We start from the raw sequence: 13,897 nt of genomic DNA on the forward strand, positions 1-13,897 counted from the left end.
GTCATTCATGGCTGCCTCATCCAGGGTTATTCAAGACCTATATAACTCAGCATAGTATTTGCGAAATCTCTCTGCTATATGGTGCGGCTCATGTAGGGGTTTGTCATCTTCATCTAACTCTTCCAACAGAGTCTCTACCTCTCTCCTAGGGCGCACCAATGCCCCTAGCGTTGCCCCTGGGTGTTCCCCTTCTCCGTATGCTCTGGCTGCCGCATACTGTCCCATATGCTGAAACTCCTGGGCTGCTATTTCATTGTCCTCTTCTAGTCTAACCTGGATGTACCTTAATGTTTGTTTATCTCCCAACCGTTGTTGTTTCGTTTCCAGCGCTGATATTTCTTTTTCTAGGAGTGTTCACCTACTCTGGGGGGATTTCAGTACCCCTGAGTGCTTTGCTATAACCATCCCCCCGATATAAACTTTGAATGTTTCCCAGACCGCAGCAACTGTTTCCACAAAGCCTACATTGTCTGAGAAAAACTCACTTATTAGCTGGCTCAATTCCACTTTAAAGGCGGAGTCTAGGAGAGAGTATGGTGGGAATCGCCAAGTAAAGGCAGAGGTCTGCAATGTCAGAACTCCATGGTCAATATCACTGGCGGGTGATCCGAATATGTATGGGGAGAGGTTCACGTTGGGTAACCCTAGGGACTAGGCTCTTAAAGATTGACCAGTAATCAATCCTAGTGGGTATGTCTTGTACGGTGGAATAGTGCATATACCCGCCCCCCGTATTTAAGCAATGTCTCCATATATCCACCATTCCCAAACAGTCCATTATATCTGTGATAGTTTTTGCAGCCGCTGCCGGTCTGCGGGTCGGGTCCATTGATCTATCCTTAGCAGGGTCCAGGAAGCAATTAAAGTCACCCCTCCAAATCTGAGGCAGGCCATCGTCCTGGTGCAGGTAGGCACCGATTGTGTGGTAAACTGCGGGTCATCATAGTTAGGACCGTAGAGTCCAATCAACAGGACTGCTACGTCCTCCTTATAACAACGGTCCACCACAAATCTACCACTTGGATCAATGCGTACATTTTTTATCGTCACACCTGCCTTATTGTCGGCCCAGATAAGGACCCCCATAGCACGTGAGGTAAATCCTGACGCAATAAATTGACATGTACTCGTTTCGCCCCCTTTCTCATTGGCTCAAAGTCTGGTTGAACAAGGGAACCGCCCTAAATAGAGAGATCCTAAGGGATTGGATGGCTCTGGACCATGCCCACTACATTCCTTGGTTAAAATACATCCAGGATGGATATAGGACTCCTGTTAGGGCGGATCTCTATAGTAATCCAAATTCAAAGAAAGAAAAGATCTTCTTTGGGCCAAGGAGACTTTTTTTAGACAACGGCTGGTGAACAGGGAAGAGCGTGAGTTAATGAAGCCCAGTGTACGTAAATATATTATTCTTAAGACGTCCCCACAATAGAACCGTATCTCGTAGGGCTTCCCAAAATGCATAACCGTTTTTTATTAACTGCTTAACCACAGCGGCAATTCCGCCGCGGTGCAGCGGTTTTGCGCAGTGGGCAGGGCCGCGGCGGCCAACGGATGTGCGCAGCACTATGAAGGAAGTGTGCTCGACGGCCATTGGCCAACGCCAGCAGCAAAGAGGTAATCAAGATTACGTTTTGATTTATTTCACCTTCTCCTCGCCAACCCGCAGGAGAGTAGAAAAGGCGAGACTCTGTTGCCATGTGGTTGCGACGGCAAATCCCCTCAGGATTTGACTCATTTTTTTATGTTTTGTAGTTATTATGAGGTGCCGAGGGAGATATTTGTAATCCCCGTTTTAAAACAAGCCAACTTTACGCAAGTGTGCCCTGCTTTTTTCCTTTTTAGCCATGCTTTCGGGGTCCACTTTATGGCACGTTCTTAGCTTTTTAAAGGTAACAGTTAGGCTTAGATCTAGCTGCAACTACTTTTGCGCATAAGTATCCCTCTTGTCAGTTCTTGTATATAAAATATTTACATTTCATATATGATGTAGTCCTGAAAGTGTGATCATTCTTGATTTTTATATATGATGTAGATACGTTTTTATGTACTTTTTTTAATCTACTTTATAATGAATTGTAACCATTGACCAAAGATATTCATGGACGGGATCCGTACGCTACAATGTAACTTGGGCTTTTATGTTTTTTATACAAAAGCTGAATAAAGTATTTTGATTGATTGATTGATTGACCTTGCAATCTACGTTGCGTCAATTTATCACTATTGGGGGCCAGGTGCGTCTCCTGTAATATTGCTCCATCTACACTGTAGCGTTTGAGATATTCTATCACCTTCCGTATTCTCCTATGGTCATTCAACCCTCTAACATTCCATGCATGGAGTCTAATCTGCGGCTTTGTGTGTGGATCAATCATTCCTTTTCTTGTATCTTCCATGATCTCAGTGCTTTGTGTGCTGGGCAGTTACGAGTAGCCAAATTGTCAACATATACACTTCTACCTAACAAAACTAAATAGACAATAACAACCCCGTTATGGATCCCACCCACGCTATACTTTTCCAACCTTTGCATAGCATCTCTACGACCCCCCTCCCCACCAAATGTCCCTCCCGGTAACTTAAAAGTACTGTAAACTATACAAGGTGGTGCACACATGAGGGCGGGTGTTGCTCCGTCTCCACTCTTCCCTAATCCCAGCCTTCATGTAGACGCTATCTCTCAGGGGTCTTAACTGTATGTGCACAAACAACATTGCTTGGTTCCACTTGTTAGCTAAGCGTTAAGAACATCAAGGGCCAGTTTGGATAATTGAGCCCTCTCCCTTAAGAGGAGTTCTATCCCCGCCTCCCCGTCTCCATTGCACGCAAGTATATCCATGCTCAGCATCTACATGGCTCCGTACCATCTTACCAATAATCCATCCGTGTAGCTGCATAAGAAGGTCCAATCTTCTCCTCCCCCACCAGGTGAACACTTTCACAGCCGTCTCAGCAAAGGATAAAACCATGGAGTGCCTTCATTGTTTGCAGTGCGCTTAGCTCAGTGCCACACGGTGATCTCATATCCCCAACTTAGCAGGGGAGTTGGGGGCAGCTCTGATGTTACCATCAACTCATTACCCCTCTAGGTCGGGAGCGTCCTCATCTTCATTCAAATTACCTTTGGGGGGGGTCACTTTTGTCTTTAACTTTTCCTTTTTGCTTAAGGAACTGGAGTGCTGTCTTGGGATCCGTAAAGAAGAGAGTCTTCCCCTCATTTACATTTCTGAGCTTAGCGGGATACATCATGCTATATATATATATATATAACTCTCGGCGCTTTCTCTTCACTGGCACAAACTGGCGGCAAGGTTCCTGCACTTGCTGCGTAAAGTCGGGATAAATGGATTACTTCCTGCCCTCATGGCGCAGAGTCAGAATCTCTCTGGCCTTCTGTAGTGCAGCATCTTGGTCCCTATAGTTATTTTTTTTAAAATCTTTTTATTGAAACATAACAGCTCCTTCAAAATACACATCAGATAGCAGTGGAAGTTCATTGGTAAAGTTACAATACAAAGATACAAAAACCATTTGGTGAAATCCATTGTGGCCTACCCCCACAGCGTACCCCTTGCGGAATTCAACATTCTATGCTTAGGCACCCTTACCCTCCCTGTCTAGACTCCCCTCCCCGATCTGTGCCCCTACCCATCCCTCCACCCCCTCCCTGCTTCGAGACCATTCCCTCTTGCGACCGTGAGTGGGTGGTCCCCCAGAGAGTGGGGTTCATTAAATTCATGCAGAGCGTGTCGACCAGAGGGGGAATTCCAATAAGGGCCTCCCTCAACCCAGTGGTGATCCATCTGGGGTATTCAGCCAGTCCCCCCTGTATCGTCTCCATGCCAGCCATATCTTCTCCCATCTCTTGGGGCAGCCCTGACTATTATAATTAACTTTCTCTGCCCTTTCGCACCAGTCCATTCCTCCACCGTTGGTGACAGGTCACTCCCCCAGAGCCGGGCTATGTTCCTCTTGGCCACCATACTTGCAAGAGCTAGCCATATCTTGCCCCACTTGGGCCAGGTAACGTCACTCGTCACCCCTAAAACGTGCCATTGGGCCTCCAGCGGCACCTCTGCCCCAATCACTTCTTCCATGATTTCTTTCAGTCTAACCCAATACTTCCGGATTTTGGGGCAGTCCCATAGAATATGAAAGAAGGTGCCCTCCTCCCCGCAACCCCTTAAGCAGAATTGTGAAGCCGCAAACCCCATCTTATATTGCACCGCCCATGGGGTGTAAGACCTATGGAGGATACGCAGCTGGACCAGCCTGAATCTAGCCCGGATCGCAACCTCTCTAGGGCACTGCAAGGCCTCGTTCCAGTCATCGTCTTCCAATAGGCAAAGATCTGACTCCCATTTTTCCCTCGATGGTCCCAGTGTGTCCGGAAGGTTATTAATCAGCTTTTTATAGGTAAGGGAGATAGCTTTATCAATCATAGGGTCTAACAGTAGTCTATCCTCAAGTGAGACATACTCAGGTAGTTGTTCCCCCTGCGTCAGATGTGCATGTAAGGCATGTTTGATTTGTTGGTAGTGCAGGGATTCACCATCACCCATGTGGAACTTCCTCTGTAGGGTCGCAAAATCCACCAATTTTCCCCTCTTCCAAACGTCCCCCAGCGTGTCTATGCCTATCAGACTCCACTGGGGCAGATCTCGTAGCTTCACAACCTCCTGAAGGAAGTCGCCTTTCCACAAAGGCGTATGGTCTGTAAGTTTCGCCTCCCACCCCAGCAACTTCGTTGCTCGTTTCCACACCCCTACCACCACCGCTGTCTGGGGAGGCAAGGTCTGGCTGCGTCTGGTTTTAGAGTATAGAGCCGCCAAGGGCCATGCAGTCCACCCGATATGTGGGTTTGACCAGCTATGTTGCCCAGTAGTATAGACGAATGTCGGGCACCGCCAGCCCTCCCTCATATGGTCCCTGCTGCAGTTTATTAAGAGCTATTCTCGGGCACCCTCCACTCCACTCCACAATAAGGAGCGTTGCTCTGACTCCACTGTTTTAAAGATGTGCTCCGGGATCGGGAAGGGCGAGCTCTGCAGTACATACAGCAACCGAGGCAGGGCCATCATTTGGAATAATACGGCACGTCCCATTAGGGAGACCGGGAGGGTCCTCCAGTGCATCACGTCGCTGTGAAGGCGCTCCAGTTGCGTCTGCACATTTAAAAGGAGGAATTCAGTGTCAGATGGTGTGACCCATATTCCCAGGTACCGCACTCCGTACGCCAGACTAGGCCCTCGCATTCGTCCATGATTTGAGGCTGGGGTCCCGCCAGAACATAGCCCAGGGATTTGCTCCAGTTGATGTGATATCCGGAGTATTCCCCAATTGTGCGTAGTATGACCATCAGCCTTTTTATGGACTCAGACGGTCGCTGGGCATACAGCAAAATATCGTCGGCATATAACGATATTCGTTCCTCCCATCCTCCCCCCAGGTCTATTCCCCATACCCCAGGGTCCGTTCGGACCCAATGCGCCAGTGGCTCCAGCGCTAGGGCAAAGAGAGTTGGGGAAAGGGGACAGCCCTGCCTCGTGCCGCGCCCCAGTTGGAATTCCTGCGACATAGCCCCATTAACCCGGACTCTCACCAGTGGCTCTGTGTATAGTAGCTTCACCCATGCGCAGAAGTTGTCTCCAAAGCCTAGCTTCCTCAAAACTACATATATGTAACACCATTCAATGCTATCCAAGGCCATATGGGCATCAAGAGATAGCAATGCCGCCAGCACTCCTGGGCGCTTAGTTACTGCTTGCAGGACCCCAAACAGGCATTGCAGATTGAGTCACGTGCTTCTATGAGGCATAAAGCCCGACTGGTCCGGATGGACCAGTGATTGTACCACCGCACCCAGGCGTGTGGCCAGGATCTTCCCGAGGACCTTCATCTCATAGTTAGGGAGGGAGATAGGTCTGTATGAGCTTCATTCCCCCTTTGGCTTACCGGCCTTATGGATCACTACGATCGTTGCCAGCCGTAAATCCCTCGGAAGCTGTCCAGTCTCCCGCGCCTCGAGGAACATATTGCACATGTGTGGTGCAGTGCGACTTGCCACACACCCAAACGCTTCTGCTGGGAACCCATTGGGTCCCCGGGCCTTTCCCGCCTGCAAGTCCCCCATGGCCTCCCTCACTTCTTTGACCGTGATATCTGCTTCCAGAATATCCCTGTTAGCAGACTCCAGTATGGGCAGCCGCAAGGGGGCTAGGAAATCGCGACACTCCTGCTCCTCCCTAGCTGTTTGAGATCGGTAGACCTCCTCATAATAGCGCGCAAATATCTCCGCAATCGCCACACTCGTGGTGCTCACCGACCCGTCCGGTCGCTCTATTCCCGGTACCTAACTGTGCTCCCGATCTCTCTTCTCCAGCCAGGCGATCATTTTGTTTGGCTTGGGCCATATCCCCTGGCCAAAATGACCTCGATAAAGGGCCATTGAAATACTCCAGCCAGAAACTAAGAAGATTGAGACCAAACTTCACATGTTCTCAGATAGAGCCACACATAGAAGGTAAGCAATGTCTGTCATGCCCACTCGCACTCGACTTTCTTCCCGCCAAAAACGTGGATAAAGCCGGGATACCGAAATACATAAATCATATTCTGAAAATCGGTCTGATCAATACTAGATCAATGGTCAAACATAATATACAGACATCTGAACTAATAGAGGGACAAAAAATTTATATATTATTCGTCACCGAAACATGGGCAGACGAGGCATCAGATGCCGACCTAGCTTTAGCAATTCCAGATGGATACTCTTTCTCCAGAGTCGACAGAAAAATAAAACGAGGAGGAGGTTTAGCGATCATAGCAAAAGAAGATCTTAAGATTAAAATCTCAGATAAGGGTAACACCCCAGACTGCGAAATATTAATCTTCCAAATAAAAATCACTAACAATTACACTTTTAACGGAATACTAATATACAGACCACCTAATGCAAAAACCCCCTTAATCGACCTGCTAAGCCCTTTTCTTGAATCTAGTGTGACATGTCCCGATTACACCATCCTAGGTGATTTCAATCTACACCTAGAGAAAAAATCAGACCCCAAGATAGCAGCATTTATTGATGCAATGGCAAACTTCGACTTGAAACAGAAAGTACATCTAGAAACTCATAACGCCGGACATACACTAGACGGTATTTTCACATCTTGTCAGAACCTCAATAAAATTGACACTCTCCCAATCCCATGGTCAGACCACAAACTAGTAAGATTTACACTGGAAGTTAAAGAGGACACTGGAAGACCAGTGGAACTTATTAAGCAAGTAACCTAGCGTGACTGGTCTAAAATTGACAACCAGGCATTCATAGAAAAACTCCAAACATCCCATCCCACTTTTAACGACAATAGTAATACAGCCTGCAAACAATTCAATGATTGGATAGACAAGGCAGTCAATTCGACAGTCCCTCAAAAAAAGGCTACTTTAAAAAGAAAAACCCCATCACAACCATGGTTCTCAGAAGCTCTAAAAACACAAAAACAAACGTGTAGAAGAGCAGAGAAAAAGTGGAGAACTAACTACGATACCCAGCTCAGACAAGAATACAAAGATACCTTAAACAGACACAAAAAGCTAATAATAGAAGAAAAAAGTAAATACTTTATTAAGAAGATTAACGAGTCAAAAAACTCCAGCAAAACCCTTTTTGACACTGTCAAAAAACTTTCAAAGTTCGAAAACAACAACCCAGAAGCACTGTCATCAAATTTCTGCAACATACTAGGGGACTTCTTTGTTAATTAAGTCTCATCAGTATATGACTCTTTTAAAAGTCAGAATACCGAAACAATGGAAAAGGACATATCATACTCAATAAACCCTGTAACACAACAAGACCAAACATTAGCTTTTAGATTTATACCCCCTACAGCTGAGCAGATCCAGAAAGAAATCCACACTACCAATTCAGGTAGCCCAACGGACCCCTGTCCACCCAGAATCATGCAGGCATGTTCCATAGAACTAAGCCTAGTTCTGGAAAAATTATTCACCAAAATCATTAATACCAACATCTTCCCAGATGACTGGAAAATGATATCCATCAGACCACTGTTAAAGAAACCCAATCTAGACTGCGAAAATCCCAACAACTACAGACCCATAGCCAGGATCCCTTTTGCCGCAAAAATTCTGGAGAAGCTGTTAAACAAACAGCTATCTCAACACCTGATGGACGGAGATTGGCTGGACCATTCACAGTTCGGTTTCCGGGTAGAACATGGGACGGAGACAGCCCTGATCACAGCAGTGGAGGAACTCAGGAAAATAATGAACAACGGATCGAAGGCCGCGCTGATACTACTCGACCGATCAGCGGCCTTCGATACGGTCAGCCATGAAATCCTTATTACACGGTTAAAAACAGCAAACATACATGATTCAGCCTGCGCCCTTAAAGCCTCCTACCTAGAGAACAGAACATTCTCAGTTGAATCAGGAGAAGCGAAATCCAATCTGTTCAGCTTACCATGCGGAGTCCCACAGGGCTCATCAATGAGCCCCACTCTTTTTAATTTATATGTAGCTCCTCTTGCACAAATAATAAGGAACAACGGCTTCACCCCTATATCTTACCCCGACGACACCCAAATTGTAGTGTCAATAAGTAAGGAGGTACAAGACACAGCAGAAAAATTCCAATGCTGTATGACAAAAATCAGCCAAAGGATGAAAATGAACTGCTTAAAACTGAACGGCGACAAAAGTGAAGTCATGATACTAGGAGGAGACACAAACATATGGTCCCCTCTATGGTGGCCTACAGATATGGGAAGATGCCCAGAGTCGTCAGAAAAGGTGAAAAACCTAGGGATCATGTTAGACACTAACCTTTCTTTTGACGCTCAAGCAAGCAAACTAGCTTCATCACTGTGGTACATCTTAAAAATGATTAAAAAGATTTTACCATACATACCATATGACTCACGAAAGACAGTGGTGACAGCATTGGCCTTGTCCAGACTGGACTACGGAAATGGCCTATATGTCGGAGCAAGAAAGAAAATCCTTCTTAAGTTACAACGCCTGGAGAACGCAGCAGCTAGACTGATACTGGAAATACCAAAATATGAAAAAGTAAGCCATAAACTAAAAAGTCTGCACTGGCTCCCAATCGCAAGCAGGATACAATTTAAATCACTATGCTTGGCATACAAAGCAATAAACGGAACCGGATCAAAATTCCTAAAAACACACCTGCAACTATATGAGCCAAACAGACTTCTTAGATCCAGTCAAATGAAACTCATAAAGGTACCCAGATTCAGAAGAACCAATTGGGGCGGTAGAAGTTTTCTGGTACAGACGGCAAGAGCATGGAATCAACTACCGCTAGACATAAAAACCAGTCCATCCCTGAAATCCTTCAGAAAGGAAGTTAAAACATGGCTTTTCGCTAAACATCTCTAACCATACACCTTCAATGAGTTATTGGGATTTCTCAGCGCCAAGACGCCCTCGGGCAATCGCGCGCTATACAAATAGAAAAATCAAATCAAATCAAAGCTTGTCTCCCAAGTCGTACACCCTCCGCTGGGTAGCAAGTGCATGTGATCGTGCCTGTTCCGTCAGAACGTCCCTTAACTCTTTGCTTAGGAGGCATGCCTTATGCTGCCTATCCTGCCCCTGTTCCTGGGTAAGCCCCATCTTATCCTCCAGAGCACGAATCTCCTATTCTAGTTTTTCCACCTGTGCATGATTTTCTTTGCGCCGTCTCCCAACCTCGGCCTGCACGAAATCCCTGGCCACTGTCTTGTACGCCTCCCAGACTATCCCGGGGGAGCTCACCGAGCCTACATTGTCCTCGAAATAATGATCTACCCTCTCCCGTAACCTCTCCTGGAACTCCCTGTCCTTAAATAAAAAGGTATCGAGCCAAGGGGGGACACTACAATCTCGCCTGAGACCCACCATCTGAACCCCCACCGGTGAATGGTCAGATATCCCTCTAGCTTTATGATGTCCGTCCCTAAAGAGGCTCATGCAGTCTGTCTGTGTGAATATGTAATCGATCCTGGAAGACGATCCATGGGCCGCGGAGACATGTGTTTATTGTTTAGCCTGCGAGTTATGTGTCCTCCAGAGATCCACCAAACCCAGCGCTTGTGCAAAGTCCCTAAGGTGGTTTGCTCCTCCCCTACTCAGTTGAGGCGGCAACCGGTCCAGTTCCCTAGCAATCACGTCGTTCATATCCCCTCCCAGAATCAGTGTCCCCATGGGCATTTCCAACAGCAACTTTCCAATATCGGGGAGAGTAGTCGTGTGGAGCTTTGGAGGAATGTAAAGTGAGCATAGGTTCAGAGTTCGGCTCTCCCATTGTGCAGACAACGCCGCAAAGCGACCCAGGGGATCCAACCAACACCGCCCCAGGACCAGTGGCAGGGAGTTTTTGACAAGGATCCCTACCCCGCTGGAGCCTGTAGTAAAGCCAGAGTGGGCACGTAAGGTGTAACCAAATCTGTCCAGGGTCTTGCAACGATTCCCTAACAGATGCGTCTCCTGTAGGAGTACCACATCAGGGGCGTGCCTGCGAAGGTTTTGAAGCACCACAGTTCGTTTGATCTTGTTTTGCAGGCCGTTCACATTTCAGGATACTATATCAATGTGTTGCGACCGTGTCGTGTGTAACCCAGCCATCGTTCCCGCCAAGTTTAAGGGTGAGCAACCAAATCTCCCCTCCCCCCCTCCCACCCGCCAGCTGATTGTGTCAATGGAGTCAGAACAGACATATAGCATAAAAACAAACAGTAAGAACTAGAACAAAACCCCCATTCCCCCCCATCATCAGCCCCCCACCTTGCTACCCTGCTACGCCGGCCAACCGCACCAGACATCCCCTACAAGCAGAGCGCCTGTAGCCCTTAAAACGAAAAACTCAGGGGCGAGTGGTACAACCAAGTCCAGCATCCGGGGCTCCCATCCGACCCCACCTTACAGTTCATTATGTACTCCACCATTTGCCCTGATCTGGAGCAGCGTCCCATTATGAAGGAGTACTTCCAATAGACTCAACCGGGGTCTCACCGCCCGTACGGTATAGGAGTAACAGCAAATAATGTTCGGGGCCTTCAAATCTGTCCCTCGCAGGACCCCCATACATTCTGAGACCCCCATCCCTCAGTGACCCTGTAGGACCAGTATCAATAGCCCCCGTATACATTATGTGTCCACGATTTCCGGCCAGTCCAAACCAATGTGTTCCTTCTTGTCACCCCAGGTCCGGAGACGACGAAAGGCTGCGGGTCCTCCTCCTGTTCGCTTGGTGCTGGCTCTCCTGTCGTCGTGCTCCCCCCGCTGATCCCACAGATGAGGCCGGAGACTGGGGCGCCGCGCTTCTCCAACTTCCCCCACGCTCCGGGCCCCTCTGCTGCTGGCCACGCTCTTCAAGCCACGTATGTACCTCCTCCGGGGTGGTGAAGAAAAAGGATTTTCCTTTCGCCAAGACCTTGAGCCGCGCCAGGAAGAACATCATGTCCTTGACTCCGCGTTCCCGGAGTTCCCCCTTGGCGGCGTGAAACGAATGGCGCTCCTGCTGGACTTTAAGTGTGAAGTCTGGGAAGAAACGTATAGTGGCGTTGTCCATAGAATGTCCCCATGTTGCCAGGCCGCCTGTAGGATTGCATCCCTGTCTCTGTAGTTGAGAATCCGCGCGATGATGGTGCGTGGTGGGGCCCCCGGGCGTGGCGGCGGGATCGGTGCCCTATGTGTCCGCTCTATGACGAAGAATTTAGACAGTCTTTTGGGTTGCAGGCGGTTTAAAATGAGATCTTCCAAAAACAGTTCCATGCTAGCCCCTTCCATTTTCTCCGGCACTCCCACCATGTAACGTCCTGAACGTCTCAGGATCGTTCAATCAATCAATCAATCATTGCATTTATATAGCGCACTACTTACCCAGAGGGTCTCAAGGCGCTGGGGGGAGGATCTGCTACTGCTCGAACAACCAGGTCTTGAGTTGCTTCCTGAAGGCGAGGTGGTCCTGGGTCAGGCGGAGGTGGGTCGGGAGGGAGTTCGAAGTCTTGGCGGCCAGGTAGGAGAAGGACCGTCCTCCTGTGGTGGCTCTTCGGATGCGGGGGACGGCGGCGAGGGCGTGGCTGGTCGATCGAAGCTGGCGTTTGGGGGCGTAGAAGTTGAGGCGGCTGTTGAGGTATCCTGGGCCTTGGCTGTGTAGGGCTTTGTGTGCGTGGGTGAGTAGACGGAAGGTGATTCTCTTGTTGACCGGGAGCCAATGCAGATCCCTCAGGTGTCCGGAGATGTGGCTGCGACGGGGGATGTCCAGGATGAGTCGTGCTGAGGCGTTCTGGATCCGCTGGAGTCTCTTCTGGAGTTTGGCGGTGGTTCCGGCGTAGAGGGTGTTGCCGTAGTCCAGACGGCTGGTGACGAGGGCCTGGGTGACCGTCTTCCTGGTCTCGGTGGGGATCCACCGGAAGATCTTACGTAGCATGCGCAGGATGTTGAAGCACGACGAGGAGACCGCGTTGACTTGTCTGGTCATGGAGAGGGAGGAGTCCAGGATGAAGCCCAGGTTGCGTGCGTGGTCTGTTGGTTTGGGTGCGCTGCCTAGGGCGGGGGGCCACCAGGAGTCGTCCCAAGCGGCGGGTGAGGATCCCAGGATGAGGACTTCCGTCTTATCTGAGTTCAGTTTCAGGCGGCTGTTCTTCATCCATTCGGCTACCTCTTTCATCCCTTCGTGAAGGTTGGCTCTGGCGGTGGCGGGGTCGTTGGTAAGGGAGAGGATCAGCTGGGTGTCGTCGGCGTAGGAGATGATGTTGAGGTGGTGCTGGCGTGCGATGTCTGCGAGGGGGCTCATGTAGATGTTGAAGAGGGTTGGACTGAGCGAGGAGCCTTGAGGGACGCCGCAGATGACTTTGGTGGCTTCAGATCTGAACGGAGGGAGGCGGACCCTCTGTGTCCTTCCGGCGAGGAAGGAGATGATCCACTCCAGTGCCTTCTCCTGGACTCCGACGTTGCTGAGGCGTTGTACTAGGGTACGATGGCAGACGGTGTCGAAGGCCGCGGAGAGGTCGAGGAGGATGAGGGCCGCTGTTTCTCCGTTGTCGAGCAGCGCTCGGATGTCATCGGTGACTGCGATCAGGGCGGTCTCGGTGCTGTGGTTGGCCCGGAAGCCAGACTGCGAGGGGTCGAGGGATCCGTTCGTCTCGAGGAAGGCGGCCAGCTGCTTGTTGACGATCGTGTCGTTAACAGACACGATAATGAGGACGCAACCACTTGTGGACGGTTAGTTATTTTAATGAAGGCAAAAATAATACAATAAGTAAACAAAAGATATAGTCACTGGAATCCTCCAGTCTATCCACGTTACCAACCTACAGCACGGATGGTCCTAACCGTCCTCTGCAAATACGCCGGTCCCGGCGTATGCCAACAGAGGGCAGATATGCAATGGCCGAAAATGCCAATCGGTATGCTGTGAGGGGTACGAAGAGTGAAGGAGAGAACAGAGGAGTCAGGGAAACACCCAGCCGGGGTCTCTACCTGAAGGGAGCAGCCGCTCAACCTCTTCCTCGTACTGCACCGGGACGCGAAGTCACCTCCTGGTGCTGCGTCACCGATGCCCAAATCAAAGTATGGTAAAGGGATCGAGAGCAGCCGCTCGATCGATCCTGTGGACTTCCTAGACTGTAACACGGAAAACACCTCCCGGTGTGCGTTACAGCTGGTAGTCCCTGTATCTCGGGTCGGGCTGGGAGCTACGGCTCCTACCAGCGCAAGTACCAAGGCGCCTAGACTCAGCCGAGTCAAGGCGAAGCTCAATGGTTGTCCGGTAGAGCTTCCGGGTCAGGAACAGGTTAAGCTTGGCAAGACACGGCCCAGGGAGTAACGACTCGACCTACCTCCG

This window comes from Lissotriton vulgaris, chromosome 1_2, assembly GCF_964263255.1.
Source record: "Lissotriton vulgaris chromosome 1_2, aLisVul1.2, whole genome shotgun sequence".
Lineage (NCBI taxonomy): Eukaryota > Metazoa > Chordata > Amphibia > Caudata > Salamandridae > Lissotriton > Lissotriton vulgaris.